The following is a 26,257-nucleotide window of genomic DNA, read 5'->3' as shown; positions in this document are numbered from 1 at the left end:
TCTCTTTTTCCTCTCTTTTTCTCTTTTTTTTTCTCTTTCTTCTTTCCTTTCTTTCTTTCTTTCTTCAGGATGTCCTGAAGAAAGAACTGCAGCATGTCCCCCAGTTCCCATGAGTAGGCAGTGATGCTGGTGAGTGAGCATGGGTCATTGAGGAGTTTCAGAGCCTTCTCTTTGAAATGAAGACATTTTCATAGGGCTGGATCTGAAGGTTGTGCTGAATCTCTGTTGTATAATATTGGCTGGTTGATCATTAATGTAATGACAAGGGCAGCTTTGATCTGCAAGTTAATACATATTCACTGCACAGCTTGGAAATCCTGCTTCAGGAGATGCTACAGAAGAACTTCCATATTATTAGATATGAATCTAGAGTTTACAAGAATGTAACTGAAGGAACTATGGATGCTGAAGACTTTCAAAGGGGGAGGCAAAGGGCTCAGTAGTTAACTGCTGCTTTTCATGGGATAGGAGGGAAAGAGGACAGTGAGCATTGGGAAGTGTCTCCATTGGGGTGAAACCCAAGGTATATAGCTTAGGACAGGGAAGAGGATGTAAAAAATGTATTTTAAGATATTCCCTCTTTTCCTCACCCTTTGCCCTCACATCAGCCAGCTCCAGAAACAGTTTGATTTAGATGGGCTAAGGGCTTCAGTTTTTGGAAATGGCCTCATAATTTGGTTCTGTGCCTTTTTTATGATAGGTTTAAGAAACCACTCCAAGTTCCACATAGACACTGGTGATGAAATGGCCCGTCTCATTGCCTGATCTACTAAAAAATGCACTTTCATCCTAAGATCATAATTGTACAGGTTTCCAAGCAAAAGGGTAAAAAAATGGACTCTAACTCTGTCATACATTTTTAAAGATGGGACCAAACAATTCCTTTTTGAATGTAACAAACAAATTATTTCTCTAACATAAAGGCACCATGAGATAGGAGAAAGCTTTTGACTGCAGAAGAGCCCATTGAATGTGGAATGCTGGAGAAAGGGAAGGTGGGTTGGCAGGCAGCAGTCCAGCAGCTGGTAGGAAAGGTGCATAAAAGCAGAGAAACAACAGAAGAGAAATGGAAATTTTCTGAAGTATCTGGTAATGGTTTCTTCTTCAAAGCACACAACCCACAGAACAGCTTTAAATAGTTATCGTCCTATTTGCCAAAATTACATTAAAGTAGAATTTTGAAGAAATGGAGGCATATAGGTTGGTTGATGGCTTTTAAACCAGAAAGCTGAGAACATGGAGAATGTCTGTGCAGCAGATTCATAGACTGGGTATGTCTAGAGAATGGTTTTGAGGCCAGGAAATTACAAATCTATTTTATAAATTGTGCTGGAATCAGTTGAGTATGTGTAGACCTTCTAAGGGAGGGAGACGCTTGAGTTTTCTTCCCGTTGCCTAAAGTATGGAGCATCTTCTGCAAATTGTTGTTTTGGGGTTGTTTGTCCCCAACTGAGCATTAAATTCTGTTCCCAGCTTGGCAGGAAAGGTTCTTTTGTAAGAGTTTCTGTGCCTCTTCTTGGCTTTGTGCCTCCTGCCACACCTTATGTGGGGATTCTGGTTGTAAATTCATCAGGACAGGGATTACCTCTTCCTGGGGGAATTATTTGCAGCATGGAGTTTACCCTGCAGTGTAGTTAACCCTTCACTATGTGTACAGAATTGACAGAGGGGTGGCTCATACATGACAATCCACATTGCCCTGTGAAGGACAGCCACCACTACAAAGGCACCCTCCAAACCCACAGCTTTTCTGTATGGGTGAGGACATGACTCAGGTTATTCACTGAGTTAACTCAGTGCTGGAAACAAGTCCCAAGTAACTGTGCAGCCCCCAGCACACTGCATCTCCTATCTGAGGCCACTGGACATGTTTGAAATGAAAGTAGTGTTAATTTGAAACTGTCCTCAGTCTTCATGTCCCCTAAAGAGTGATGCTCATTACCAAACAAACTGTTCAACTCCCTCAGTCTCCTATGCCAGGATGTATAGAACAGTCCCATGTTCTCTGAACTGAGCTGAAATTGTGTTGGTATGTTCTGATACATGGTTTGTGGTAGGAGCAGGGTAAATTCCTCTGATTGTGCCATTCAGTAGACACAGCTCTGTTTATTTTTTAAGCTGGCACAGAAATACAGGATAAGCTGAGCTGACCACAAGTCATTAAATGTTATGACTTGAATTGAATGCTGAACAATATTGTTAAAGCATAAAGGGAAACTCTGGAATAAATTAACAGGTCGTATAATGTCTTGTGTTTCCCAGAAATGCAACAGCAGCCACCCATCTCTCTTCAACTACTTTCTCAGCTAAAGGTGAAATATTTCTGCTCCAACTCAAGGCATCCAGGAGTCAGACATTTATGTTTGAGCTGGTCACAGCTGCAGCCACGCTCCCTTTGCAGCTGACAAGGAGAAATGGGTTGTTCAGCTTATCCTCAGGCAGATATCTATGATGGATCAGATTTGCCCTCAGAAGGTGCCTTTTTGTCTCCACTGAAAGAGTTCCTGTGACCACCATCTCCTCCCAGGTATGTGCAGTTACAGCTTCACTGAATTCACTGCTGGTGCTGGTGCACAGTTCTGCATTGCTGTGACAGGAGCAGGATGGGGCTGATCACCATCTTCTTGCACTGCTGGGATATTTGAGAGGAAAAGTATATTAGGTGCTTAGGGGTGCTGTTTGCCATTGGTGGATGGCAGGGTTCATGCTGCACACAATGGATCTGATTAATCCATCATTTATTTTGTAAATTTTCCTTCTGTGAGGAATTCTGTTCTTTAGGAGAACTCCTGTTGTGCACTGGTGGAAGGGACACAGCTGTGTTATCGTCAGGGCACATTTGTGCATCTTTCCTCTCTAAGAGGCTTCAGCAGATCTGAGAAAAAATAGTTGTTGTCCTTGTTCCCAGGGGTGATGGTGGAGTCTGGCTCCACAATGATGTGCAAAATCTCTGGGGCTGCCAGAGCTGGCACTGGGGCTGAGCTCAGTCCAGGGTGAATTCCAGGTGAAAAGTGGAGCCAGCAGCCCTGAGAGGCAGCCCTGACTGCTCTGTGTGATAGATGCTCTTCAAAATAGCCAATGACCCTGCGCTGGAAAGCAAAGCCTTCTTCTGGACCTGGACTTGGGCCATGGACATGTCTTCTTTAGTTGCTCCAGTTCTTTGAGCTGGCTTAGAGAAGAATTTTGCACTTGTGTTCTGAAGCAATTGCTTCACATTTATATTTCAACTATTTCTAGGAAGGCAGCAGACAAACTCTGTTGAAACTGAAACTTTTTTTTTTTGGTCTGGATCTAGTCTGCTACAAATTTACATTCATATGTGTAATTCCAGAAACTTTGATTGGAAGGCTGAAGCTCATTGGAGTAGGAACTTCCAGAATTAGACCCTAAAAATATATGTAGTTTTACCAAATAATACATATTACTGCTTAAAATAGCATAGTTCTAAAGCGATGGCTGGCATCCAAAGCTTGACATCCATATTTCTGTTGCCAAGATATTTTCCCACTAAAAGTGAATTAAAAACATAAAAATCAATGTCTATTTAGACTGTTCGTTATTTTTGCTTGGTTAAGTATAAACAATTTGTCAACACATAACAGACACTTGGGGAAGACATTTCCTTGCAATAATACAAATCTGAAATTCTCCTGGCTGTTTCCTAACCTGGCACTCACAGCCTTGGATCCAACTGCACAGCTCAGAGGTTTTGAAACTAGCCTCTGAGCTGGGCTTTGGGGTAAAGTTTCTCAGCAGTATATAATTATTCCCATTATACCTGTTGTCAATGATTCATTGACCGCTGAGACGTACATACAAGCTATTTTTCTCTTTATGACTTTTTGGGGGGATGATTCACTGGTTATAAGTGTACATTATCATATGACTAAAGAAGGAAAAAAGAGACAAATGGAGTGAAGTGCCACTGAGATTTTCCATATTAAAACAAAAAAGAGTTTGGTCAATAAAATAGTGATGTTTCTCCCACATAAAGCCAGCAAACATCTGTAAAGCTTCAGAACAGACAGAATCTTACAGCTTTCCTTTGGTTTTACACTTCTGCAATGCAATACATCAAAATTAGCAGAGTAAAACAAAGTAAACCACTGGGAAAAGACAGAGGTATATCAGGGTTTTTTTTCTGAATGGCTTGGCTATTCTCTGCTCAGGTGTTGGTCCTTCCTTGTTCCACATTAACCCAAATCATTGGTGCCAGAACAGAGTTCTTTCCTAGCAATGCCACGGGGAGAACAGGATGGGTTGTTCAGCATGGCTGTGGTGTCAGGGATGCTCACAGCACATCTGTTCTGCTGGCTTTGGCTACAGGAGAGGGGACAAATCCTGGTCATTGACTCCAGTTGAATGACATCACTCCTGGGAAATGGTGGGGCAGCTCTTGGAAATAAATTTGTTTTATATCAGTGGCTGGTGAAAACCCAAAGCAGTCACGGGACTACCTCAACATCAGTAGCTTGGAGTGCATTTTGTAACCCACAGGTCGACATAAAGATGGGGAGCAAGGACCTTTGAAGGTGCTGACTGAGAGACAGAAAAAAACTCTTTTCCCCTGTGAAAACTGGTCAGCAGAGTGAGATGGTCTGTTGAGCAACAGGGAAAATAGATTTATGTGTCACTGTTAGCTTCTGCGAACAAGCCAATGTGTTCTGGCACAAAACACATTATATTTATTCACAAAAATGTGGAATTAATTGCTATCATCCAGATTTTTTTAATGGGAACACATTTTGGGTTTTGGTTACAATAGTCCTGAGCCTCAGTCATTGTCAGGAGCGGGACTGCCCTGCCGTGTGAAGCCCAACAGGAAACAGTGGTGGTCCAGGGAGGGAATTCCATGGAAATGTCCAGCCCACAGCAGCCTTTGAATAAGGGGAGTTCACTTACATCTTTGTGGAAGTCACATTTACGACCTAATACGAAGGTCTGTTTACTTTAGTTTGTTACCAAGAAAATAACCTCCCAGATGTTTTACTTATTTCACTGGCTGTTATATTTAGTTGATTTTCTTCTCTGGCCTTTCTTTTAAAAGCAAAGGAGGTGCATTCTCACCTCTCCTCCTCTCTGTCTATATCTATCTTCATGGCTGACCTGACATCTTGAAATTGAATCATAGGTTTTCTTTGTCTTAGGTTCAAATTTTTCTAGGTGAATCTCCCAGGCTCTTGCCAAACACCATCCTCCAACCATCTGAGGTTTTGTATCTTCTCCTTCCCCTGACATACTGTGACCCAAATTGCAGTTTGCACCAGGGATTCCTCTCTCATCAGAGCCACCAAAATGTCTTCCTCTTATGCCTCTGCTTGTGTTTGACTTTCCTCTTTGCTTGGACCACAGCTCTGCTCTGGGCTGCTCTGGGATGGAACAGCACTCCTTTAGCATAGAAATTGCAGGTACCAGTTCCTTCAGCCTGTGAGGGAAGAGCCAGGAAAGAAAAAAGGGGCATGAGAAGGAGTGAATGCTGATGGAATTTGGAAGGGAGGCTGAGCTGAGACAGCAGAGAGTTCTCAGTTACTCAATTTGACAGACACTTCCTCTGGGTTAGCAGGAAATATTTCTGCTGTCACCTGAACTGGAATTTGGGTTTTTCTCAGTGTTTGTTCACACTGTTGTACACCACCAGTGTGAATTGTAGTTATTCCTAGATATCCCCTATCCATTGTCCCCATGGAAATCAACTACTGGGGATGCTGAGCTGGGCTCAGTGTGGCATATCCACATGTGCTGCCTGCTACAGGTCTGCCAGTTTTTATCTGTGATCTATACTCAGCAGCAACACTAAACTTCTGTATTTCATATTCTTATTGTCCATTTGAGGATATAATTTACCTGTGTTTTGCACTCTTCAGAGTTTGGCTGTATCTGGGCTATCTGCTCTCTCCCTTTCCTTGCTAAGTGGGGAATTGACTCGATTCAGAATCTTCAGACACACACAGAAGAAAGAGATTTTTATCTACAGAGACAGAGATCACAGATATATGAACTATGTCAGGGGTGAGCAGGTCATTCTGATGCAATTTCATGGAAACATGCAATTACGTTTATAGGCACAGTTGAGTAAGGTAATTTGGAGCACAGCTGGCCAGTAGCGGGGATTTTCTCCCCTCTAGTCATTGCCATGGACCCACGGGCTGGAGGAAAGCCCAGGTTGAAAGGGTCACTCACAGGCCAATAAAGGAATATCTGTTGACTGGGGACACCAGCCTTAACAGTTTCAAAAACATGTTTTTCTTCATCTTCTTGAAAGACAAGATTACACTGAGTCATCACTTATATGGTTGGACTCTTATGATCTCACAATTGCAAACCTTTTCCTTTCTTCCCCTCCTCCCCCCTTTTTTTTTTTTTTCTGTTTCTGTAGAACCATTTATTAAACATATGTTTTATTCCTGCCTGGGGATTTCCACTCAGTTTTCTGTGGTTGATATCCCAACGCCTGAAGTGTTCTCACAGTATGGCTGGGGAGATCTTAGTCAATGCAGCAGGAAAGAAGTCATGCCTGTTCCCTTGCATTAAATGGGTGGGTCAGATTTCCAGCTGGTGTAAATTATCATGGCCATAGATCTGTACAGATGGTGGTTGCAGCTTCTCTGGGAGACTGGAGGAGTAAAGCTTTGCTAACAGTGGTGCTGAGGGAAGTATTCAGTCCTTGTGAGGATGTGTCCACATTGCCAGAGCAGTCTCTGGGTTGGATCAATTGGAAAGGACAGTGCTGCAGTGCCTTGTCCAGTCAAGTAAGTGCTGTGTGAAAGTTTATGACAGATCTGGATTTGTTTGGCCATATTTTCCAAATCTTTTTCACCATCTCCTAGGGCTTTGACTGTTGCCTGCCGTACCACTAAAGTTTCTTGGTGCTGCAGCAAATTACTGAGTCTGAGTAAAGCTGTCCTACATACCTCAGTGATGCCTTTGTTTCTGGATGTCATGGAATTTCCATTAGTTTATCTCAGAGCTGCACTTTCCTACATCCCTTTCCAGGCAGAAAACCTGTCAGGTTCTCTATTTCCCTGGTGAGATACTGCTACACCAGTCATTGCTTTGCCTTCTCACCCCAAACTCATTATTTAAACCCCTCTTCATTAGACAGTATTATTATTGCATTTGCTGTTGCATCTGGAAGGCTGAAAACTCAGACACATGAAACAGAGTAAAACAATTTGTTCTGCCCCAGTGATCTTCTTGGTTGCTAGAGATCTCTTCAGCAACTTCCAACTCCATTTACTCACCAATTAAACCAAATCCTTGTCATTTAATAGCTCTATGTAAATACTTACTTGGAATAAGTTTTGCTATCTGATGTTATACTGTGATGTACAATTTTAATTGATACAGCTAAAACGTATCCAAACTTTGAATGATTTTCTTGTGACGTGTGCTGTGCTAGGATATTCAAATTGATGTTGTATAATGATGACTAATTTCTTAACTAAAGTCCATCAGTAAAATCTCAGCTTTTTATCTTACTCTTTTGAAGTATAAAAATACCATTATTTCATCTCCATAATACCGTTTATGTTTTATCTCAGCTCAGTCCTACTGCACAATTATCTACCACCATCTGTAGCATCATTTATTCTTGTATATTTACTGAGTCTTAAGTGTTGCAATTGAATTATCACCTTATGGCTTACCTGGTGCCTGTGTCCTCAGCACAGGGCTAGTGTAACCTTGAGGAAGGTTTTCTTGATGTCTGGTGGGAAAAGTCTGTCTTCTAGGATTTCACTGCTCTCAAGATCCATGAACTTGTAACTAATTTCTGTTTGGTCTCAGGTACTGTGCTCTCTTGAAGAAATTGTAATCTGAAGGGATGTATTTTGGGTAAGTAGAGGCCAGCAGGCAGCTGCTCTTGGAATTGCTTGAGAGGCACCTGACGATGCAGGGGGAGGCACATCTCTGAGCACTGTGCACTGCTTCGTTCCTGGTGCTGTTCCTCCAGTCCCAGGTGTGTGTGCTTGGCTGTGCCCTTGCCTTGGCCTACACGTGAGAGGTTGGACATTCCTGGAGAGGGGAAAGGCTGCACACTCACTGTCCTGTACAAGGACTGTGCCACTTCCCTTGTTCACCACAGTCATGGGTCTGATTTTGGCTGGAGCAATCCCTGTGCAGGTTATGCCTGTGGTGAACTGGTGGGCAGACCTTGATTTTGCCCTCCTTCAGCCCTTGACCAGGGAAGAGTAGGAAGGGGAGAAGGTGGCCAGCAAACTGGATTATCTGCTTTAAGCTTGTTCTTTGGAGTAAGCCTTACATTTGGCTATGGCTTTTCATGAGACAAACTGTCTTTTTATTCTCTTTTTAAATTTATAGTTTGGTATATGGGAGTGTGACTTCACCTCTGTCATGTTGTGTCTCTGGCCTGTCCTGTGCTCTGTAATTTTCAAGCCCAAGATGCTCATTGAAGAGGTACATTAGGAAAGCCAAACTGCCCCTCTGAAAGGGTGTATTCAATCAGTCTCTGCGCTTTGCACCACAACAGGTGAATCCGTTAAGACTGCTTTCTTTCATTTCACTGGGATTAATTATAGAGTGAGAAGATACATTTTATGGCAGTGAAGAGCAAAATCTTTGCTTTTAAATTCCCCAGTTTCACAGTCTGCAGGGAGAGATCCATCAGGAGAGACAGTGCCTAATCCAGCTTTCCTGTGTGCATCAATTAAAACTTCTAAACTGGGGTCTGAAACTTTGAGTGTTACTCAGTAAACAGAGCTGTGCTGAATGAAAGCCCTAGGCTAGAGCAGGCCCTGCTTAACAAGGCTGGCACCCCAGGTTCCTCCTGGAAAGGCCAGCTCACTTCACTGAGCCATGGCTTGGACACTGTCAGAAAGTGGAAAGGCAATAGAATTAGGGTGCACTTAATAAGTTATTCATAATATATCAAAAAGAACTAAAACATTGTAGCTGTTTGACCAAATCAGGTCATCCCTGAATGATGTCTCCAGTGTCACCATGGGCTGCCAGACAGGGTGATACAGGCTGTGTAATTGGTATTGGTGTGAAACAGTGGGGTCCACAGCAGAGAAGATGGGGTTAATAGGGATGGGGTAATGGTATCCTAGACTAACTTAGGAAATAAAACAGAGAAATTGAAAAAGCAAACTTCAGCAGCATGTGGCAGTGGTTAGAGTGCCTGCAGAAGCCATCACAAGGTCTCATTGCTGTGATGTATGTGAGCAGGACATTTGTTCAGTGCTGCCTTGCTTTCCATGTCCCTCAATCCCTAAATTTTTTAATGCCTCTATTCTTCCTCTGAAAAGTGAGGATCCAGTATCACCTTTAGGAGGATGTGGATTGTCTTAAATTATGAATGTCTGTAAAGGTCTTTGAAATCTTTGCATGGCTTTTGTTTCAGCAGTATAATGTATTATCTACACTATCATTGCTGTGCTTGTTCAGGAAGAGTACAATGGTTTTTATTTGCAACTGCTGTCCCAGCTGAACTCTGCAGTTGGATGCTGAGGGGTAGGTGTTCCATTAAAGCTGCATGTGGAGAGCTCAGCTGCCTCTAAATATGAGAGTTGCAGGAGTAATGAGAAAGAAGGCTGCAGGACAGAGATAGATAAGTGCTAGCTGCAGCTTTTGCTTTATTCTTCCCTTTTTCCTTGTCAATAATCTGGCCAACTAGAAATAAAAATTTATGCCTGTATCTATTAGAGAAGCATAGCTGGAATGTAAGATTTATTGGCACCAATATGCAGGAGCAATTTCTGAAAGAGCTCTGGAAATAAACTCATGTGTTGGGGTTTACCTTACTCTGAACTCTTCCTCTACAAGAACTAATGAGCAGAACCATGCCAATTGATCATTGACTTTTGCCCTTCTATGCCACCTTTAGTAAAAATTCTTAGGCCCTCTTTAGGGTTGGCACTTGATACCAAAGCAACTATGGGGTGAGTGTTTTAATATTCTGTTTACAGCTGGACTAGAGACATGTACTGGTTAATTCCAAGCCTTGCAAAGTCAATGAGAGCTTCAGAAAGACCCAGGTGTGAGTGGTGACTCTGCTCTACTGGCATGGCTATGGCTGAGTTTTCCTGTGCTGTGCTCACAACAATTCTGTGAATGCTCTCAGGCTGTTAAGACAGGATGGTGGAGTCAAAATTATTCAAAATGAGAAGAGAGTGGCAGGAATTAGCTGGTTTTCAGGATCCACTGCACACATGTTGCACTGTAAACTTCCATTCCAAAGTGGAATTGAACATTCTGATCTGTAGTGATGTACAGTGATTTAACAGGGTTGTGAATGGAGGTGGTTTTTCTATCTAGCAAAAAGCTGGTAAACGATGTCCAAAGTTTCTTGCTCCCCACAGACCTGAGTTGCAGCCAGCAGGGCTCAGTTCTGTGTGTGAAGAACCTTGGAGGCCAGACCCCTTCTTCCCTTAAACCTCCAGGATGCTCAGGAAGTCCCAACTTGGAAGTCATTAGGAATGGATCATTAGATGAACCACGATTATGTCTGAGATAGTCAGCTTGGCACTGGCTTCTAATTGATGCACAGCTGAGGTTTAATGCAGCTTCAAGAGATCAATGTGTAATGATGCTTTTCCACTTCATTCCAAGGAATGTTTCTTCTGCCCCTCCTGTTCCCCTGCCTCTTTTAGCTCTGGTTAACTACAATGGAGAAAATTCACTCACAAAGCCTCTTCTTCTTTCTTGCAGTAGTGTGATTGGTTGCCCAAGGAAGGGCAACTCAGTCTGGTTTTCAAAGCATTTTTGTAGGATTGAACTGACTTAAAGCTTAATAGGATACGTACAGTGTTACACAGAATGCAGCTCTTGTGCTGTGCACTGAAGATTTACAATTATTTTAATTTGACCCAAATGAAAATGTTATGAGCCAAGTTATTTTGCAGACATCTCTTCTGGATGGTTATTTGATTCCTTACACTTCATATGGAAGATTTAACTTGAGGTTTGGCTGCTCTATTCATGTGTCCAAATGTATTTTGGGGTTTGGTTTTTCAAAGCAGACCTCCTCAGCTTTTGCAGGTGCAGTTTTTTGTCCTTGCAACTAACTTTGCCTTCAAAGGGATGTTGGATGTTGGGAGGGGGTAAAGTGAGACTCACTGCAGCACAAGGAGTGGCACAACATGGTGGGCACCCAGAACTGGGAAGCAGTGGGGAGAGTCTAAAACATTCCTGCAAGTCTCTTTGCAGGTATAGGAAGAATCAGACCAGCTGTGTTTTCTGGGTGAAGGCTGCATTATCAGGCACTGCAGACACTTCTCGTGCTCTATTCTGGCGTGAGCAATGTGCTGACATGGCCTGACCTGTGTGGTGGAAACTCAAGTCTTCAAGGCCTCAGGGACCCTGGAGCTGGGAACGAGAAATGCTGCCCTGGTATCACAGGTACTTGGGCAGGAAAAGCTGTTAAAGCACCTTTTTGTTCATGGAGAGAAATCCTTGCTGCTTGGTGTCCTCCTCCCCTGAGTGCTTCTGTGAAGGCTGACCCAGATGGCCCCCAGAAAGCAAATCCTGAGGCTGTTCAGTGCAGGTGAATGAAGAGGGGGTGTTGTGTCCTTGGCAGCTCAGCACTGGCATTCTGTGTCCCTGCATGAAGTGGTCCTAAAGTTAGTTCTGGTGCTACAAAACACTGCAGAGGAAGAAATTCCCAGCAGAGAGTTTTTGTGTATTTGATTTGTATTTGGTGTTTGTTGGACCTCGTGTGGAATGTCTGGGGGATTGTTTTAGCTGCCACTTCTGCAGAGAGGGAAAATTTCTAGTAGACAAATGGGAGACACTTGTCCTGTCTTCATTCTGATGTTAATTGGGAGTTTGGAGCCAGTCACTACAATTCAGCCAGGCACATACTTGCTTGGATGTGCCTGCTTTTCTGTCTCAGTCACACCAATGCTCAGGATTAGCACTGGAGATGGAAAAAAACTAAAGAAGAGATGATCCCAGGCCTTGAAGCTGGACTGGCCAGGGTCTGGATCCTACTGGCCTGAGGGGGAGCCTGACCTTGGCACAACAAGCTGTGGCTGGCCTGGTATGGGTCAAAGCTGTAGGACTCAAAGTCAGAGCAAGGGGAGAGGAGAAATCCTGGAGCAGACAGAGAAACTCTTAAGTTTCTTAGGTAATTTCCAGAACTGTTATTGCTTCCAACTGCTCCTGCCTTGCTCCTCTCCATGACAGGTCTCCCGAGGCCTGGGGGTGCTGACAGCCTGACCCACATCACCCCTACTCCTGCCAGACTTGACAGAGGGGTTTAGTGGTTCCAAGGGAACAGGAAATCAGGAGCATTGTGTGACCATTGGCTCCCACACTTTTCAAATGCCTCACCTTAATAGAGGAGACCCTTTGTCAACTGCAACAGTGTTTGTCTTTAACAGGCTCATCTGCTAAAGCCCCTCCTGGAAATGGTATCTCTTCATATTTTAGATTCCAGCATCCTTTTTTTGGAAATTAACAACCACATGGAGATGGTCTAATTGCACAGAGCCTTGTTGAGCTAGAGTCAACATTTCCTTAACCTCTTATTAAGCTATCATAAAGGTATGTTTTTTGAGGTTGTATTATTAGCATGATGTGTTTGGCTTCATGTCCAAAGAAAGTGCTCCAAAGATACTAACACACTGAATTGAAAGAAAGAATGAGGATGATTACATGAAGCCCAAGAATTTTAAGTCTGTTAAAACTTTAACTAGAAAACCTTGGTTGCTGAACCATCTGCTTTTAATCTTCCTATTGCTATGCAGTCTTCTGGGGACTTGGGCTTGGCAACAGATTTCCAAATCACTAAATTAATCTTGTCAGGTTCAGGAAGCACCAGAAAACCCTTGGGAGGTAGATTCTGCACTCAGTTACACCTGTGTGAAGTCACCACCCTCAGCTAACACAGGGACACCACGTTTTCTCTGTAGGATTGTGTGGTAAAGTATCTGGACATGCTGATCTGCAAATTGAAATTTGGCTGAATTACTTGTCTGAAGTCTCTTATGGATAAATGACCCTGAAATACTCAAAACAATCTGCATCATCATCAAGCAGTCTCAAATATCCATGTGGATATTGAAAAAAAAATTGCTCAGCAGCATTGCAATAGTCTTTTTACAGCAATACTTTTTTGGTTGAGCCATTGGTTTATGTGTGCATGAGATGTTCTCCCTGCAGCCCTGTTCTGTCAGCAAGGGCTGTCAATATGTGCATGGCCTCATCAAAACAGGCTTAGCAAAGATGTTAAACACAGAGTCTCTCTATTAAAAAAATACCCAAAAGTTAAACCTGCTCTAAGTTCCTTATATTTGGATGGTGAGCAGAGCTGGAAACTGGCTTTAGACACCTGTCAGCTCAAGGAAATAGCCGTGTAGAAACTCTAATTTCTTAATGTGCATGTCCAACAGCATGACAAGTGCTCAGCAAACAATGCACTGGAAACGGCTGTTGCTGCCTCCAGGTTTTGCTGGTCTCTCACTGCAGCAGAAGGTGCCACCTCTGCATTCCTGGCTTCTCCTTCAAAGGCTGCAGCTTAGCAGATGACACTGAGCAGTGGGAGGAAGTGGTGGTGAAGGTCTGGGGAACCCTTGTGCCCAAGCTGGGCTGGGGCAGCACTGCGAGCTCCTGGCACAGGGGCTCTGCAGCTGCCTCTGCCCCTAAGGAGCCACCTGGCAGCTCCAACAACAGCTGGGGGATTTTATTAGAAGTTGTGTTTTCTGAAACCCCTCTCTGTGCCTGTGCTTTGATTTGCTGCAGAGAACCACCTCAGAACATTTTCAAACTCCCTGTGTCTCATTAGGTGTAAAAGACCTGCACATCTCCCTTGTGATGGGAATTTTCTGCACATCTCCCTGCTGGAAATCTCCTGCACATCTCCCTCATGCTGGGAATCCCCTGACACTTTCTGGAAAGGCTGCTCCTGTGCAGTTGGGTCCCTTTGGAGCTTTGCCCTGGAATAGCTATGGTGGAGCCTCAGCAGCACAAAGTGGGAAGCAATATTCCCACATTGTTTTTCTCATTTAATTCTCGGGGAAAAGCCTCCAATTTTTCAAAAAATCCTGTCAGTCTCACTTGTGAAATCTGACGTACAGCCTAAAAATAGCATTTCGGTGAGAGCTGAGAGCATCGACAGTGAACCGACTGGAGGAGCAGAGGTTGGCAAGTATACACTGCTCAACATTTCCAAAACTAATTTTCCACATCAAGTCTCCTCTTCCTTTTCCTGTGCTATTTAAACAGAAATGTAAAAAGAAACTGTTAAGGAAACCCACATATGTAATTGTTAGGGGAGGAAGAAAGTTTTGTGGCTGAGAAACAGGAGAAGAGCCAGATGATCCTGTTACTTCTCCTGCCTCAGACTTACGTGACCTTGGCAGGCCGGCGTTTCCCAGCGCATTGACTCACGTTGGCTGCTGCTTCCCTGGACACTCGAGCGGGACAGCTCAGCCGGGTGCTTTCAGAAGTGTTGAGCAGTCAGATTTCCACTAGGCTGCTCAAAATGAGAAAATGCAGTTTTCAGCCCTGCTCCTCAACTTACTTTCTGTTCAGCCCTGCTCTGAGACGGGAGTGGTGGTAGCTGTGAGGGCAGTGGGGCACTGACCATGGAGATGTGATCACTCAAACCAGCTGAGTGTCTGTCCTTGTTGTTCCACATTTCCTCATCTGCAGGATATTCAGTCCTGAAGAGTCAACAGTGAGTTCCTGTATTAAAAAAAGCCCTGTGCCCCAAGGAGTTGGGGAATGATAAGGCTCCAGGACTGTACAGTCCCCCTGTTATACTCCTGTTTCTCCAGAGAGTTGGATTTCTCAAGTGCAATTTGTGGTCAGGTGTTTGGGGCTAATTTTTATGTGAATAAATGGGTCTGGTGAGGGATAATCAGGGATCTCTTCTGGGTGAAATCAAGCAATGAAACCATCGTTCCCTAGAAGGGAAAAGAAGAAGTTGTTTTTATCCTGCACCTTCCCAATATACGAGGGAAGGCTTTGAAGTACAAAAATAGTTGCTGTATTATACACATATTGTAGGATGTTTACCACTGGAGACTAATGCCTAAACAATGAATTTCCAAGCCACTCCAAATGTGATCCAACTTTATTCTAAACAGTCATAAAAAACCCTGATTATAACAAATGAAACTCTGCTATTTGTTTTCTTTTCACAGTTGGAGATTCTGTACACACAGAGCAGTTGCTTAGAGTCTGAAAGTGTTTATCCTGCCAAAAATAAATGTTCTAAAAATGATCACTTAGCATTTTCTGCATCTCTGCATATTTGTTTACCATGAAGAATCTGCTTACAGAGCTTATATTGTATTTTTTTTACATTTCAACTTCAGTGAAGAAAATTGAGCATGCTTCTTACCAACACCCATTTCCACTTAAAGTCATGAAACTGTGTTGTAACTATTTTTGTGTGGGCTGTGGTTACTCCAGAGAAGTTTATTTAGCAACCAAAGGTGATTCTAAGAGCCAGATTTTCAAAGCAGCCTTCTAAATACAGCATGATGTTTGAAATGGCTTCTGTTTCTGTGTGTGAGAGCTTGTAAACTTGCAGGTTTTCATAAATACAGATGGTTTTGTATCCAGTATTAGTAAATTTAGAAATAATAATATTAGCCCATTGAACAAAATTCACATTACAAGAGCAGTGCATGTATCAGAACAGCCCTTTTCCAAGAAACTGCAGGAGGACATTGCTGGGGGAGACTGCAAATTCTGGATGTTCTCAGCCCCACCTGTGGTTTCTCCTCCCCTACAAATACTGGTTTGTTTGTGGGTTTGCATATTTACAGAGAATCTTTACTGTTGTATTTGAATGTTTTCAGAATTAATGAATTGAGCCTCCTGTAAAGTTTTATCACCACTTTACAGAGAGGGAGACTGGGAAAGAGAAGTAACTTTCCTGAAGTCTAATAAGATGTCTGGGGAGCTTTGGAAGATGTACAGCTCTTCATCCTTAGGAGGTGGCAGCTTTTTTTACCCTGTGCCCACCATGGCTCTGCCATCTTTGGAGGGTGCAGCACTTTATTGACCCTGTTGCTCTGGGCTTAATGATGGTCTCTTAGGGAGCTTCTGCAGTTCTTCCACTCCATATGTTAAAAGTTTGTTTTGTTCCCTTTCAGACCTGTAGAAGCCACTCAATGAATTGCTAATGTGCAGTGGGAGGAAAAAGCCTCCAGAAGCTTTGCAAGTGCAGATCACAGAGCACTTGGAAAAGCAGAAGCATGGTCTCCCCTTTGGCAAGGGGCTTGGAATCCTGGCTGTCTGCCTGAGGCTTATTTGGTGCTGGGAATCCTTTCCCATCTAACTCAGCTGAGCAGGAAGAGTGGTGGGCAGGAGATTCCTCAGCAGGGGCAGAGGAGAACCTTGTGGGTGCTGCACCCTGGAATGAGGGATGTGAGCAGGTCATGGCTGGCCTCATGCACACCTGCCAGGGCCAGCATCTGCTCTCCCATGAGGAGTTTGCATGCTGGAGTGCTGCACACAGTCAGTGGGAGATGGCTTTGCCATAAAGTGTAACACTCTTACTGTGAGTCCTGTGTGGAGCAGATTGCAGGCAGGTGAATCAGCTCTCACAGGGTTACTCCTTACTGCAGCTACTCCTTGCTGTTTCCATTGTGCAGGCTCTTACCCCTCTCCTTGGGCCAGGCTGCCCTGAATCACATCTCAGGTACCACGGGGGCACACATGCATTTAGGACTTGTTTTGGTGCTGGTAAACCTGCCCACGAAGCTGAGGAGCATCACCCTGCCATGTGTGAGTGGGGCTGTGCACCAAAGGGTGCCTGTTCTGGGAGCACAAACATCCCCCAGGCAGTGGGAGCTGTCTCCTGATGCAGAGGCTCATCACTGCTACTCTGGGGTTTTCTTAAAGTAATTTTAAAATAGTTGGATAGTTTTCAATCTACTTTGCATAAAGCTCAAAGAACTCTTCTTTCTTCTCCTGATTGCAGATGAATATAGAATGCATCCCTTAGCAGAGAGAGAGAGTGATGAGGCTATTTCTTCTCTTGCCAGCTTGGTGCTAGGCAATGGGATTTCAGAAATCACCCAAACTGCTGCTGCCAAGGCCAGATTACATGGAGAAGAACCTGTTTTCCCCTCTGCCCAGTCTGTACAGATGCTGTCATTCAGAGAGACGTGAATCAGGGTGCTTTATGTGCTGGCTTAGTGTCCTGTTCTTAGTTATTTTATTTAGTTGTTGGTTAAAACGGTGTTTGAATGGGCATGAGAAGTGAGCACTGACACTGTTAGAACAGAAAAGCAGGTAGGAACACTTGAACATCTGCTCTGTTCTGCTTGTCTGCCTTGTGGTGGAGGGAGCCTCTTGACCCCTTTTCAGGTAAAGGCACTGTTGGTGTCAGTAACAGCTGTGGGTGGAGGTGGGTGGATGAGGATGTCCTGTGGTTTGTGGTGACAATGCCCATAGTTACTGCTACCAACATGTGCCCATGTGTTGTGGACACAAGTGCTCAGCACTGTTGCCTTTTGCCTTTCTGAGAGCTCCAGGACATTCAGTCACCTCTGAGGACACTGTTACTCCTGCCACAATGAGTTTTAAGGACATTTTGACTGAACTGCTTGGAAAGGGCTTGGTGTCTTCCCAGCTGAGCAGGTTGATCTCTCTTGCTGTGACTCTCTAGCATGAAGACAAGGATCTCCCTTTTCAAACAGAACATGTGCTGGGCATGCTGGTTGGTGGCAGATACATAATTTTATTTTTTAGCTTGTCTATCTATGTTTTTATTATTAAGCCAGTGTCATTCCACCCACTGTTCAATATAGAGGACATGATGATCAACCATAAAGGTGAGGAGAAGCTCTCTGTGTTTGCAATGAGTAGCAGCCTGACAAGTAAACTCTTTACTGTGCCACTGTCAGATGTTCCTGTCTCCATGGAAGGGTGTAGTGAGGTGAAGTGCTTTTGTTATCATGGCACTGACTGAGTGGAGCTCATCTAAATAGATGTCACTTGCCACTTACCGTGAGTGACAGTTGATATGTCATAGCTCACACAGACACCCGGAATTGGAGCCTTCAGCATTTCTTCTGGCACAGTTGTTTCCCAGCCTTTCTCTAGGCCACTGGTCCTACATTACCTGTGGCTTGGCATGAGGGGTGACTTAATTCAGGATGTTCTCATCCGCTGTCACTGTAACTCATCTCCTCACAGCATGAGTTTGAAGCCGGGCCTGACATGCAGCAGCCATTTCCCCTCCTGGAGCAGGGATGTTCGTTGCAGTGTGGATTCCATTACAGTTCCATGACCTCAGGAGCCGGCTCTGCATTCGCACTGCCAGGCTGGGAATAGTTGGCATTGAGCAAAAATTGCTATTGTGTCAAGGATTTGGCCTGGCTCCCTACATGATGAAAAATAGGCACAGAGCCCAGACAGCATAATGCACTTGGTTTCTTGCTGTTTTTACCTGCCAGATCTGGAGCAGAATAAGCAGTTATGGCTGATGTCACTCTTTTTTAGGGTTCTTATTTATTTTTACAGGCATCTGACTAGCTAGATTAGTGAGATCTAAACTCATCCTGCGTAACTCAATGCAAATATGTCACATGGCTATTTTGACATTTCAGGTTCAGGGAGTAAAGTACACCCTGACCTGGTTGCCTTATAAAATGCCTGTGGTCTAATTGAAGAGCTCATAACTTTTTTCAGTAACTAGTTGAGATTTTTCTGTTTCCACTGCAAAGCAGCTTTTCCCGGGTTTTTTTACCATTCAGCTAAAATGAACAACACCAACATACCCAAAACTTGCTTTTAATGCTGTCCTGGCACCACTAAGTGCTAGGTTCAGTAATGAAGGCAGGCATGGGATCCACATCCCATTCTGTAATAAAAGAAGGATTTCCCGGTGCTGAAAATACAGTAAATTGCCCACATATCGATAAAATTTTGCCCTTACATGCATCCTGTGTGAAACATTGCCATTTCTTAGGGTAAGAAATATTCCATGTTCCAGCCACAGAAGACAAATCCCACAGCAGTTGTTGCTTCCTCAAAACCCAGCTCTCTTCCCTTTGACCACAGAGGCAGAGCTCAGCTGTGCCCTCCTCCAGCACAGCTCAATTGTGCTTGAACTCCAACAGGCAAAAAGTTATTTTGGCCTGGAAAGCTCTGTGTTCAAGGCAAGGCTGCTTGTGCAGGACTGTTTCCCTGCTGGCCCCCTCCCTGCCTTCCAAGGAAAACAGCAGAGCTGGGCTTGCGAGCTCCTTGGGGCTGCAGTGGCACCGGGGCGGCAGAGCTGGATGACATGGGATCAGTCCCTTTGGTGCTCAGTTCTGCAGTCCTGCAGCCCAGATCCTGAAAGCAGATCCTTGAAGAGAAAGCTCTGAGCTCATGCAGATCAGTTTGCAGGACTGAGCCTGGAGAACCACAGTAATTAATAACAACTTGGCAAGGCTGTCCTGGATTTCAATAGGAGTTTTGCACTAGAGCAGGATGAGAATACAGCATTAAAATAAGGCAGACAGTTCACAGCAGGCTGAGGAGAGAGGCCAAAATCAACAGGATAAAACTCTCCTCTTACAAAAACTGCCCTAAACCTTTTTGTCCACACACAGGGCCTTAATTCAAGGCTTGTTGAAGTCGATGGGGAAAAAAACTCATTAATTTCAATGGGTTTGAATTAGCTTGAACCCCAGTTCTGGCCAGAGGGCAAGTATTTATAAGCTGGCCATGGATGAATTTAAGTTGGAAACTAGAGACAGTCTCCAAGTACAGAGCAGAGGGGTTCTGGAGCCACCTTCAGCAAAAGGGGAGGTGGTAGAAATGTCTTAATAATCATTAAGCTGGAGCTTGACTGACCTAAAAAGGAGAGTGTGTAATGTGGTGGGGATGTGATTGCAGTGCAGAGGTCTCTGGTCCCTTCCCACACCAGCCAGGCAGTCACATTCACACACTGACCTGTCACATTCCTTCTTTTCCTGTAACTGCAGTTCACAAACCCCTGTTTTAGGCAACTTCTATTTTATACTTAGCTTCATTTCAAGGAGATGATCTCCAAATTTTTGAGTGTTGGGATTATTTAGCATCAAATGCTCCTGACAGGCTTCACACAAACACCACACTGTCCCAGCTAACATGGCCTTCCTGTTATCGTACTGACAACATGATTTCCAGTCATGCTGCTTTTTCTGTTACAGAACTTGTGCTTGAAATATCTTTTTCTGAACCCCCCTGTGTTTTAGCTGAGCTCTCATTCCCTCCCCAGCACGTGCTCCTGTGAATTCCCAAAAGCCACAATGACAAGAACTTCTAATGCTTGAACTCGATGTTTGGTGTTTCTCAGATTTTGTGACTGTGCCTCATAAACAGCTTTGATGTGGGTTGGCATCTTCCCTGCTTTCCCAGATTGTCATCTTCTTCCTCAAAGTTTCTGCTTCTTTGCTGTGTTTTACTTTGCTTTGTAGTGCCACGAAGTTGGATGGGGCTTCACAGGATTAGCAAACCCCCAGCTCCCATCCCTGCAAAGAAGGATGCTCAGTTCTGGCATCTGAAGTGGGCAGAGTTTACAGCCAGAGTAGTGTTTGTAAGCATCTAGAATAGAGAAAATCCATTTCCTGGAGGTTAGTGTGGTTAGTAGGAACCACATCATTAGGTATTTTAAGGAGCTGTGTATTGTTGGATGTTATCATGAGGCTGTAACTCTGCTCTGCTCTGAGTTCCCTGTCACTGCCTGGCTCATGTACGAAGTGTAGTATTAGACCTTTAATTAACATGATGTTATATAAAATACATGTGATTCAAATAGCATGCAGTCCTCACTACTGAAATTAATCAGACTCGAAATAAAATTAAACCTATTTTTTGGCTATCAAGGTTAGCCCACTTTAATGGAATAATGATAAATTACTTGTTGTAAATATGCTGTAGTACTGAACATAGCTGAACAATTTTGATTTCCCTTAAAATCCTTTACAAAGCAGTACTGTCAGATATTTAACTTATTTTTATTACAAAATTTAACTAGTACATTTCCAGTGTCTCTTTCCATATAATAAAAAACCCCCAAAAAACCCAGATTTAAGACACTGATAGCTTTTCACAGATAGTTTTTTTAAATCAAATCACAAGTCAAAAAATGACACTTCTCAGTGGATGTGAAGTAGAAAATTATTTCAAAGTTAAAACAAAATTATTCTTAGTGCAGAGTGTATTGCCAACAGTTAATTAACTATTTTTAAACAAGATTGTTAAAATAAAAAGTCTGACAGAGAATTTAGCAAAATCAATAACCCAGCTAGAAATGGTGTTAAGTTTCATAAATTATATTTTGATGCTAATGACATGGTAAAAACCCCCTTATCTCACCTAATTTAATCATCCCTTGTGTCAGATTGAGAGCTACATTGTGATTGAATACAGAGCAGTTTAACCTGGAGGATTAAAGCCTGTAAAATTACTCCAGGTTTGCACCAAGGTAAATCAGAGCAGAATCTGGCTCTTTTTTTTATTCTTCCAGAACCAAAACACAAACGTGAGTGCTCTGAAAACCTTCATGATACAGATTTGTTTTTCTGAGCAACTGTGAAATGAACTGACTTAGAGCTGGTGCCAAATTTGGCTAAACTCCTGCCAAGTCTGGTGTGCTGATTTGTGTGGCAACATTGGCAAGCAAAGTGAAGGTTTACATTGCCTGGGAGGTTACACATGGATACAGGACTGGGAAGTGGTTCCAATTCCCTTACACATGGATACAGGACTGGGAAGTGGTTCCAATTCCCTCCTGTTCTGCTCTGTGACCACTGCCAGGCTGAGGGAACGGCTGTCCTTTAATGAGCTCCTAGTGAAAGGCTTGGGCTGAGATTTAAAAGCCATTTTCAGGGCATACAGAGTGTGTGGCCTTTAATCAGCGCCGCTGTGTTGTGTCAGGACCCGGTGGTGGTGGTGGGAATGGGGCTGTTTGTTTTGGGGTAAGTACAGGCACAGCTATTTCCTGCGCATTCCAGGGATGAGGAGTCGCCTTGCCAATTCGCTCTTGACATATTTACAGGCAGAGAAGCCACCTTTGGACCAGTTTTTGCAAACATCGTGTTCCATTATGAAAATGTTCCCAAGGCTGAGGGTGAGGAGTCTGGCTCAGAATATCTCCTGGCCCAGACAGTGTGGGCCAGTGTCTGATCTCAGCTGTGCTGGGGAACGTCTGAAGGAATTCCATTAACTTTTCTGCATGTGCTCTGGATAAGCAGTGGAGCTGGGTTAGAGCCTGATCTTCAGTCTTCAAGAGGTCCAAAGTGGACTAAATTGCTGAATTTTTATTTTCTCTGTTTTCTAAGCAGGAAATAGTCCCAAAGTGCCCTTTTATGGGCCCTGCTGTCTTAACTGTGAGAGTCTGGAAACTGTAAGGACATCCACTGGTATCCAAATTCCACAATTAATAATGCATTCCCAGAGTGGAGGGGAATTGCTGTGGTTGCCAACAAGGGCTGGTGATTCTGCATGTCAAAAGCAGTATTGAAGAGCTCTCTGAAGGCAGCTCCAGCACCATCAGGGCCATGAGTAATGAATAAAATGGATGTGCAGTTCTGATATCAGCCAAGCTTTTAAGTCCATTCTTAAATCCTGGGACCTAAAGCTTATGTACATATTGCTTTACTAAACAGAGCTGGCTGTCTGAACTTAGGCTTGACTTAGGTGAAATCATGCTGTACATAAAAGCAAACAAATGCAAATGGAGCAGTGAGTGATGTTTTCATGAGGCTCTGAAGGTGATGGGAAAATTCCCACTGCCCTTCAGTGACCCTTAAACAAAGCAGCATTACTGCATGGGTCTAGAAGAGGAGATGAGAAGACAAAAACCTGTTTGGGAAATGGTGACACTGGTGTCACACTCTGGCCACCTCAGTGCTGAAATGGAGGTTTTTCACTTTGCTACCAAAACCTATTTGCACTTGAGCTGAGGGGTGTCTCTGCAAAATGCCACTCTGGAGTAAAATTTTTATGACCAAATTCTTATCTCTTGGGAAAAGACAGTGTAAGAGGATTGCTAAACTTCTCACCTGGGCCTGAATACAGGCCCCATTGCTGTGCTGGAAAAGGCCAGCTTGTATTAAACCTAGCTGGGAGTAGGTAGTGCAGATGTTACAATGATGTGATGTTTAGGTCGCATTTTGCAACAGGTAGATTTCCTGGCACTGGAGCTTGGCAGCCTAGTTTGCAAAATTACTGAGGTGGATTCTGCTTGCTCTTACACGTCCTTGGCCACTGTTGAAAAATGAGAGGTATCACCACAGTGGCAGCTGGCCCGTTCTCTTCTGTTTCATCAGGTGTAAATGCTTGTTCTCCAGTGACAAACCTCGATGATAAACCTTGTTAATAACAAGTAAGATACTGTAAAATGGTGAAACTCTTTTATAATAGAAAATATATCTGAAAGAGAGCCTGGTGGGTCAGCGGGTCCATGTGTCTGCCTGGCGTGCTGGGCAGGGCAGAGCTGCTGCTGAACCCCTCAGAGCCTGCTGCCTCCTGCCTGCAGCAGAACCACCAGCCAGGTTATTTTTGTGCTGGACAAGTAGGGATGTCTCAAATCTTCCAGTTTTCCCTGTTTGTGATAAATTTTTCCAAAACATACCTACTACTGAAATCATTGGATGTTTGCCACTGTCTTTGTGATGAACCAAAATGGGTCCAGAGAGGGGTTGTCCTGGAAAAGGAAGGGTTTTAAAGCAGACCTCAGCCAAAGCCCATGGAAGTAGTGAAGTTTGTTGTGGTTGGCTGAAGCCTTCTCACAGGACAGCACTGGCAGGTCTGTCCTTGCTGTGCAAGGGTTAGGTGCCTTCTGCAGGTTTTGCTGTCAGTTGTGGTGCAGGCTGGGATTCAGGAGCATCTTTCATCCTTGTTGGAAATGCACAAACAATGCAGGCCCTACTAGGGGGCAGAGGAGCTGCTGCTGGTCCCTTATGCTGGGACAGAGCCTGCCTGGCTCCCAGGGGAGGCACGAGCAGCCCAACCTGCCCTGTCACAACAACCTGCCCTGTCAACAACCTGCCCTGTCACACGGCATCCTGCCCACAGCCACTCCTTTGAAGCCAGGAAGAAATGGGACATGGCAGCTATGGGAATGGTTTGTGCTGCCAGAACTGGCTTCCTTCTAACACCGAGTGTCAGGTGGGATCTTGGGGGTCAGGGGAGAGGAACAAATCTGGAACAACGGAGTCTTCAAGGGGTGGATGCATCAGCCCACCATGAGGAGGGTTTTAGTTACATCAGGAGCCCAACGGGTCTGTGCTGTCACCTGATGGAGCAAAATATGTCCTCACTGGGTAGGGAATATGGGAGTGGATTCATGGCATCTTGTGATTTCAATAAGTGGCAATCTGCCTGTCATTATCACATGAGTGTATTGCACAGGGATTCCTCAGACTCCTGAGCCTCTTGTTGTTACAGTTTATGGAAGACTTCCTCAGACTCCGGAGTATCATCCTGCTGACTTCTTGGAGTTTACAAGTGTTCATTGTATTTCAGTGCTGAAGATCTAATGTATTTCAGTGTAAAATGTATAATGTAAAATGTGTATAAAGTATAATATAAAGATACATGTATTTCAGTGTTAAAGGTATAAAAAGTGGCAAGGCTGAAGATGTGACTCAGGTAATGAGTCAAAGAAACAGTGGGATTTTTAATTAAGTTTGCTCATTTTCTTTAAAGCTGACAATACATCTGAGAATTTGACATTTATTTATGAATGCATTCCAGGTTTGCACACTGCATATCAAAACCAAGGACAAGCCTGGAGAAGGGTGGGGCAGTGTGCTGAGATACTGTATCTGACTTGCCCTCCTGCCCGCAAGAGAAATTCTTTCCATCTGAGTCCTCCTGAGGTGGTGCTTTGGCAGAAGATTGTCTTGTCCCTGCTCCTGCCCTGAGTCAACGAGGTTTGCTTCGTTTTCATCTACTTCTGCCTCTCTGGCATCCTGTCTGCCTCTCAGGGTGGTGAGTCCCCTCTGCTGTGCTCACCAGGGTGGGAAACCTGTCACCTTTCCTGCCTGCTTCTTATTTCTGCTCTCTGTTGGAATGGGCCCTTGGGATTAAACAGGATCCCTGGCCTTTCCCAGGTGTCTTTCTCTGCTGCCTTGACCCACAGTGTGTCCTGACACCTCTCCTTTACTTCCAAACGTGCCCATGTGACATTCTTGGGGAGCGGAAGGGTGGGGAGGTGGTCCCTGCTCTCAGCCCTCCCTGGCTCCTGTACATGGTGCAGGTACAGCAGCTGCATCTCAGGGCAAAGCTCCAGACTGAGGTGCTGCTGATGCACAAGCAGAGAGCAAAAAGCAGGGATGGCTCTTCTCCTCAAGGCTGTGCTGAGTCTGCCAGCTGCCAGCAGTGGTGAGCAGCAAACACAGTAATTGAGTCCTCAGTGGCTCCTGAAGGCAGGCTGGAGTGTGAGCCCAGGTGGTGCTCAGCTCTGCTGGCTGAGTAGGCAGTGTTTGGGGCTGACAATGCTTTGATAGCCTTATCTGCTCTTTGAAGCCAAGCAGCCGCTCCCTGCCCATGCACAGCTGATAAGCTCCATCAGATCCTGCATATCTTCCCTGCAAAAATAGGGGCTGAGTTGACTCAGCCAGGACAGGAGCCTGTGACTCTGAGTGTGGGTGTGCTGTGGTTTTCCCACATCCATCCTGAGTGGCTGGCGTGGGCACAGGGTGGCAGGGCTGGCATCTGCCTGAGGGGCTGCCCAGCACCAACAGGCTGGGCCTTGCTGATTTAAATGCCAGAAGAGGTGTCATTCCCACCTCCCAGGCCCTCCCTGGCACTGCACAAAGCAATGCCAGGTCCTCCATATCTCCATTCAAACCCAAAAGTGGTCACTAACTCGAGGATGATTCTGTAGGATGGTTCAGGTGTCATATGAGGCTTTCAAGAGGCCACAGCTGTGGTAGGGCTTTGCCCTCTAAATGTGGGGTCACCAGAACTGGCTTGGGGTAACTCAGCATTGAGCATTGCTCATGGGGCTCCTGTGGGTGGAACGTGGGGAAGTGATACAGAGCTGGAATGCAGCCAGACAGCCAAAAATACCAGGAGCAGGGCAAAATTATTTACAAAGCAACTGAATATTTTCCCTCCCTTTCCCTCTCATTTTTAACAAGCTTCTTTTACCACTAAGAATTTCATCCTAAAGAAAACTGGCAAATGTCTGAGAGGCAGAGGTACACCTCCACCACATTGTTTAATAACAATGAACTGAAATCCTAATGGCAGTAGATAGTGCTTTCTGACCCAAAGAATGCACATTCCACCTTGAGAAGAAAAAAAAGGAGACAGAAAGAAGATAATGAGAAAAAAATTGGTTTGTGTTCATAAA

The sequence above is a fragment of the Camarhynchus parvulus genome, chromosome 18, assembly GCF_901933205.1.
Source record: "Camarhynchus parvulus chromosome 18, STF_HiC, whole genome shotgun sequence".
NCBI classification, from domain to species: domain Eukaryota; kingdom Metazoa; phylum Chordata; class Aves; order Passeriformes; family Thraupidae; genus Camarhynchus; species Camarhynchus parvulus.
This window is presented reverse-complemented; position numbering follows the sequence as displayed.